Here is a 7,491-nt window from a genome sequence, read left to right as displayed (position 1 = left end):
GCAGTTAAGCCGTAGAGGAGCACCTTCCCCGGGCACGGGCGGTGCCAAGCGGCCCCTAAGTTTAACCGAATGGAAGCTCCGGAGGAGGAGGGCATGCTCGCGTCACAGTAAGCCGAAGAGGAGCACCTTCCCCGGGCACGGGCGGTTCCAAGCGGCCCCTAAGTTTAACCGAATGGAAGCTCCGGAGGAGGAGGGCATGCTCGCGTCACAGTAAGCCGAAGAGGAGCACCTTCCCCGGCCACGGGCGGTTCCAAGCGGCCCCTAAGTTTAACCGAATGGAAGCTCCGGAGGAGGAGGGCATGCTCGCGTCACAGTAAGCCGAAGAGGAGCACCTTCCCCGGGCACGGGCGGTGCCAAGCGGCCCCTAAGTTTAACCGAATGGAAGCTCCGGGGGAGGAGGGTGGGCGTGTGTCACAGTTAAGCCGAATTGGAGCACCTCTTCCGCCCGGGCACGAGCGGAGCGCGAAGCTGTCAGTTATGAATGAATAAATGAATAAATAAATAAATAAATAAAGAATGGCACCTTTCATTTCACAGGGCACACCAGACGGCGTACCAGCAGGTAAAAGTCTGAGTAATTAAATAAATACAAAAAGAATGGCTGGGGAATAAAAAAATAATACGTTTTAATAGTAATTTGGTTTTTTTGTTATAACATGAATTTCACTCTCTCTCTCTCTCCCCGTATATATATATATATATATATATATATATATATATATATATATATATATTTATATATTTATTATATATATTGTATTTTTTTTTAAGCATTTTTGAAGGTGCGCCGCTACTTCGCGGATTTTCAGTTTTCGCGGGTGGTCTCGGTCCCCATTAACCGCGATAACCGAGGGTTCACTGTACTCCATAAAATTTACAAAAAGCGAGGTGAAACACTCAACCAGGGCTGTTTTTTTTAACATTTCTCGAGGGCCATGGCGAGCCATTTCAAAAAAGCTGCACAACTAACGTATAAAATATTGATAAATTTGCGCTGCCTGATGTGTGTGTAAAGTTTCACGAGTTGTCGTTCATATTTAGAACCTCATAATCAGCGTTGTTTTATTGCCGAACAGTGCAATGCCACTCCCACAACTTTTCATGAAAAAGGATGAATTTCGTATTGTGACATCCTCATGGCCGAAACAGTCATCCGAGCATATATGAGGGCGACCTTGTTGAGTTGCACGGAGAAAAACATCCAAAAAAATAACTTGTATTAGCTTTTACCAGTTGGTGGCGCTACTACTACGATGAAAAATAAGTTGGTGGATGTCTTCAGGGCTGAAGTATCCTCAAATGTGTACAACTTCGAGAAGATAGTATCATCTGAGTAATGTTGCCGGAGCTTTTGTTGCCACAGAGTACAATCGGACTTTTCAGCACCGTAATAGCCACGCCTTTTGCCAAAACGTCACAAAATTCGGCAGAGAGTAAGTGAGTCTTTTCTGACTAATTTTCAGTCGGATTCGTCAAAAGGGCACCGTGCAGTACGTGAAAATTAAAATAAAAACAAATTTTTGATTCCACTTGGCGGCACTGTGTGTATAACAAAATAATAACATTAAGATGTCTTCAGGTCGGGACGTTTTATTTACAGGTGAAGGTTTGGATTTTTAGGAGCATGTGCAGGGGAGTTATTAAGCATTCATTTATTTGTATTAGGTTCATTTTGTCTTCTTATTATTGATATTTGACTGATTCATTAAAAGCAGACAATTATGTTTTAGGTTAATTTTTTACCTGACATGTTTCGGCGAGTCTTTCGCCTTCTTCAGAGTGTCGCATGATGGTGTCTTGAGACCCGTCTTTATCAGCTGATGTTCCATGAGGGTGTGACTTACCTGTCAAAAAAATTAAGAAATCAGAGCAGTAAAAGAACAAGCACAACATGAACATTACAAATCAGCAATCACTGACCACTGCAAAAGGGAAAACCACATCATGGACTGGGAGAAGGGCAGGGTCATCCGCACCGGAGAGAACAAACTACAGCGCTGGATCAAAGAAGCAATTGAGATCTGCAAGCGAGGCATAAAAACCATGAACAGAGACAAGGGAGCCTTCATCCTCTCTACCACCTGGAGCAGCATCTTGGCGGAGTGAACGGACAGCGGGGGGCGTGACTTGCCTTCATTCTTGTGACAGGTAAGGCACGCCTTCATGGAACATCAGCTGATAAAGACTGGTCACAAGACACCATCACAGGGTTCGAAGTTAACTTTAAAAACTGCTTCCCCATAGGGCAAGTGCCACTAAAATTTGCCTTGCCCGAGTGGCCAAATTACTTGCCCAACTTGGGCAAGTGACAATTTTTTTTCTCTTGCCCTGAGTGACTTTTTGTATGACAAAGTGTCTAATTACAAATTGCATGAATTTTTTGTTCGGACAGTTCCCGCCTAGAAAGAATTAAAAATACGTTACAATCATAAGTGTTGCTTATATAAAAATGTATCATGTATTAACACATTAATTAGGTGTCTGCTGACCCAGGATTATGTTATTGTTATGTTATGTTATATATCAAAGAGAATGTGGAATGACACTGAACGATGGAAGGTGGAAGCATGTGGAAAGATCGTGAATGACATTGAATGATTTGGAATGACACTGAAAGATTTTGAATAATACTGAATGACACTGAATGAAGTAAAACTCTCTGGGAACGGGCCAATTCAAGATAGCTGCCGCACTGTGGGGGAGGCTTTGGTACCAAATTTGGAAAGAGACCCAAACGGTTGGGTCCATTTTATATCAGTGTGGGGGTGAAACGTTGGTCTTGGCGGAGCTGTCTGAATATTGGAGAAGTGAGAAGACAAAGTAAAACAGAACAATTAAAATCACTCTTCAAATACATATTGCTTGGTAAGCAGAGCATGATTTACAGCTCACCATTTTATTGCATGCACCAAGCATGTTATACATTTTTCTGTCCACGGGATGGCGTAGTCAAGAAAAATGAAGCATCTCGAAGCCCATTCGTGTGTGAAGTATTTCCCTGCAGGGCTTGGCTGCTTTATGGGGCTTCATTTTGCCATCACTAGTTTTAGATAGTTTTAATTTTTGAAAGAGCATTTTCATTTTACAGTGAACCCTCGCTACTTCGCGGTTCACCTTTCGCGGGTTCAGTGCTTCGCGGGTCTAAAAAATATTCGGGGGCATTGTAGTTTCGCCGAGCGGCACGACGGGGCGCTGGAGCTGTTAGACGGCCGGCATGCGCCGAAGAAGAGCGTGGGCGAAGAGGAGAGTGGACGAAGAAGAGCACGTTCCCCCGGGCACGATTTGGGGCGACGTTTCGCGCGGTTCGGACCGTACCAGAGCTCCGGCCAGCGTGCGTGGCAGTTAAGCCGAAGAGGAACAACTTCCGCCCGGGCACTAGCGGGGCGACATTTCGCTCTGTTCGGGAGCGTACGAGAGCTCCGGAGGAGGCCGGCCGACGTGCGTGGCAGTTAAGCCGAAGAGGAGCACCTTCCCCGGGCACGGGCGGTGTCAAGCGGCCCCTAAGTTTAACCGAATGGAAGCTCCGGAGGAGGAGGGCATGCTCGCGTCACAGTTAAGCCGAAGAGAAGCACCTTCCCCGGGCACGGGCGGTGCCAAGCGGCCCTTAAGTTTAACCGAATGGAAGCTCCGGGGGAGGAGGGCGGGCGTGTGTCACAGTTAAGCCGAATAGGAGCACCTTCCCCGGGCACGGGCGGGGCGAAATGAAACCGAGTTCAATCGAACGGAGACACGCTTCGGGGGAGCAGGTCCGGCGTGCATGACAATTAAGCCGAAGAGGAGCACCTCTTCCGCCCGAGCACGAGCGGAGCGCGAGGCTGTCAGTTATGAATGAATAAATGAATAAAAAAAATAAATGAAGAATGCCACCTTTCATTTCACAGGGCACACCGGACGGCGTACCAGCAGGTAAAGGTCGAAGCAATTAAAAAAATACAAAAAGAAGTAATTGAATAAATACAAAAATAATGGCTGGGGAATAAAAAAATAATAAGTTTTAATAATAATTTTTTTTTTTTTGTTATAGCATGAATTTCACTCTCTCTCTCTCTACCCGTGTATATATATATATATATATATATATATATATATATATTTATTAATTTTTTTTTTTTAAACATTTTTGAAGGTGCACCACTACTTCGCACTTTTTTTTTTAAGCATTTTTGAAGGTGCGCCGCTACTTCGCGGATTTTCAGTTTTCGCGGGTGGTCTCGGTCCCCATTAACCGCGATAACCGAGGGTTCACTGTATTTTTTTCATTATCGAATTTTATTTTTTTCTATTCAAGTTTTGAGTTCATTTTCGTTTACTAAAATAACCTTGGGCTGCAACTACTATCACAGCAACGGCTCATTATATTTTGGCTGCTAAATATGCCAATTTGTCAGAGAGAAGACCGTGACAAAGAATGGCCCAATCGCAATAAACACTCTACACCATACGTTCCTCGTTGACGTGTACATGGGGTGTTGCAGAGCACAGGTTCCAAGCGTACCGATATTGCAAAATTGGGACAATGCGTGTGACGACACCAACTTCCGCCTCCTATGTCATCGAGCTTGGCGGCACGTTATCATTATGTATTTATTTGTAACAATTTTGACGTTGAGAGTGATATTAAAACTTAAGTAATGTGGTAGTTAGGAAAAAACCCTGGCTTGGGACCCACCGGAACAAGCTATAGCTTCATTTGTACTATTTGAGGCGCTCTCACAATCTGCGGCGCATGCACACAAGGTCGCTAAGTACGCTAGCTGCACTCGGACAAAACACGTAGGTGACTTTAAAAGAGTGACCGAAATTGCACACATGCAACTGTTTATCATAATGTCATAATTCGATATGTACATTTGAAGAGAATTTTTTTCAGCATGGGCACAAGAATTCCACCGAACATCGCCAGTTCAATGGGATTTTGGTTAAGTCCGCAAATAATTGTGGACAATATACTTTGGCTGCGCGCTCGAATAATTTTACTCGTATATACTTCAATGAGGGTGTAGTGTGGGTATCGGGATCTTTAACACGCCCTAACACGAAGCTGACTCTCCAACCGCCACAGCCTTTTAATGACGAAATTATAAAATAAACAAAAACACTGTTCAACAACATAAAATAAAATAAAAAATCACATCATACTTACATTTATAAACTTTAATCCTCAAGAACATTATTCTCAGGTTGACCGAAAGACGAGGACACGGGAGCGCCTCGGGCATGTTCTTCTTCCTTGTGTAGGCGAATGACATTTTAAGGTGCTTGTCCGCCACCTGCTGTGCTGAACTATGTATTAAATAAGAAAAGCAAATTGTTGAATGTTTTTTCCCCAATGAAGACTGAATTGTAAAATACCCGGAAATGGCTTTTCTGTTTTATTGTGCATTTAAAAAAAATTCAGATTGTCCTTTTTTGTTGAGATAATTGTTGAATATTGAAATTGCACATGTAACTGGTAATTTAGTTTTAGATATTATTTGAACCAGTGGAGGGCCATGCATTTCACACCTGGGCCTTCAATGAAGTCCTACTTCGTCCTACTTGAATAAATCCCCCTCATAATACCATAATTTATGACACCACGGGTGGACAAACAATATACAGAAAAGCACTTAGACAGCACTGACCGAGTGTTGGACGATATAGCTTCTCTTGAAAGGTCCGTGTTGAAAATGGCCTCGCAAGTGAATCTTCAATTTCTAAAGATAAAGATGTCTTTTAATTGTCCCATAACGGGGACATTTGCAGTGTTACAGCAGCAAAGATATACATCACACAGTGGCACCGACGTAATGTAGCCGTTAATGTATAACATTGGCAGCAGGCATTCATAAAAAGCATGCAAATATACACAGTATATACGTATATACACAGATCCCCATGTATATACACACTTACAGCCCACAACATATACAAGTGTAAGGAAACACTCCTAATGCCTGTCTATGGTTCAGAGGGGAAATAAATAAAAACGCTGCAATGATAAAAAAAAATACTGAATGATTGAAAATACTGCAATGATAAAAATACTGCAAGAATAAAAGTACTGTACCCAGCCAACATGTCCAACTGGGCCCCAAATGGGGTAAATGCGGGATTCCTGGGTACCAAGTGGGAATGGGCTAGAAGTGGGCAATGGTACAGGGTTCCATGTGGGCGCCATCTGGGATTGGTGGGCATGGGCTTAAACTGGGCAAATGTTGTGGGTGCAATACGGGTTGTGTATGGGCTAAGTGGGCATGGGTTAGAACTGGTAAAGATAAAGATAAAGATGTCCTTTATTAGTCCCACAATGGGGAAATTTGAGGTGTTACAGCAGCAAAGATATAGCTCACACAGAGTCGGCGGCGTAATGTAGCCGTTAATGTATAACATTAGCAGCAGACATTCATAAAAAGCATGCAAATATACACAGTATAAACGTATCTAAGTGTAAGGAAACACTCCTAATGTCTGTCCATTATACAGAGGGGAAAATGCTGTAATGATAAAAACTACTGAATCTACTACTGAAACCATTTATAGGTCCTATTTGGGTTATGTGTGGGCTAAGTGGGCATGGGTTAGAACTGGTCAACCATGTGAGGGTCTCATATGGGCTGTATATGGGCCAAGTGGGCATGGGTTAGAGCTGGTCAACCATGTCTGGGTCCTATTTGGGTTATGTGTGGGCTAAGTGGGCATGGGTTAGAAGTGGTCACCATTTATCGGTCCTGTTTGGGTTATGTGTGGGATAAGTGGGCATAGGTTAGAGCTGGTCAACCATGTCTGGGTCCTGTATGGGTTATAGATGAGCTAAGCGGGCATGGGTTTGAAAATTTGTTCTGGAGCCTTTTTGATATTTAATGCATGCTATGCTAATAGTAACCACCCGAAGACTATTCTCAGTAGAACTATTCAATGGATGCCAAAACGATAGAGACATGGCCATGGAGCCTATGCTGCGAGATTGTGAAAGGACTAAAATAAGTGTAGGATTTTTGAGGACCAGAAGTCAGCTTTTATTAGGTTTGACATTGATTTAACTTATGGAACAATGCAAATTATGGTCGGGTTGTTGTTGGACTTTTTCCGCTTTTGACTAAGGGACGGGTGTTTTTATTTTCTGGGACTCTTTAGAACAAGCGGCACGGTGGCGGACTGGTTAGCAAGTCCGCATCACAGTACAGAAGTGCAAGGTTCTCCCTGTGCCTGCTAGGGTTTTCGCCGGTTTCCTCCCACTTTCCAAAAACATTCATGATAGGTTGATTGGTCACTGGTCCAAGGTCTGAGTGTGAGAGCGGATGGTTGCTTGTCTCTGTGTGCCCTGCGATTGACTGGCAACCAGTTCAGGGTGTACCCTGTCGACTGGCCGAAGACAGCTGGGATAGGCTCCAGCACTCCCGGGGACCCTTGTGAGGACAAGAAGCAGTACAGAGGATTGATTGATTTATTAAAATTAAAATTAAATTCATGTATTTATCTATGCTAAATTTAACAAGGCTGGACGTTATA

General features: G+C 43.5%; 1 long non-coding RNA gene across 1 annotated transcript; it reads right to left on the bottom strand.

Moving 5' to 3' along the window:
- Window positions 1-1,918: 1,918 nt before the first annotated feature.
- Window positions 1,919-5,209, bottom strand: LOC148315676 (uncharacterized). The gene is made up of 3 exons (XR_015840697.1): window positions 5,144-5,209; window positions 2,132-2,185; window positions 1,919-2,021 (listed from the first exon to the last, which is right to left on the bottom strand). It is a non-coding gene; the product is annotated as an uncharacterized LOC148315676 (long non-coding RNA).
- Between the last annotated feature and the right edge of the window lie 2,282 nt (window positions 5,210-7,491).

This window comes from Idiotropiscis lumnitzeri, unplaced genomic scaffold (assembly GCF_059441095.1).
Source record: "Idiotropiscis lumnitzeri isolate Australia: NSW breed Sydney's pygmy pipehorse unplaced genomic scaffold, RoL_Ilum_1.0 HiC_scaffold_62, whole genome shotgun sequence".
Lineage (NCBI taxonomy): Eukaryota > Metazoa > Chordata > Actinopteri > Syngnathiformes > Syngnathidae > Idiotropiscis > Idiotropiscis lumnitzeri.
This window is presented reverse-complemented; position numbering and strand designations above follow the sequence as displayed.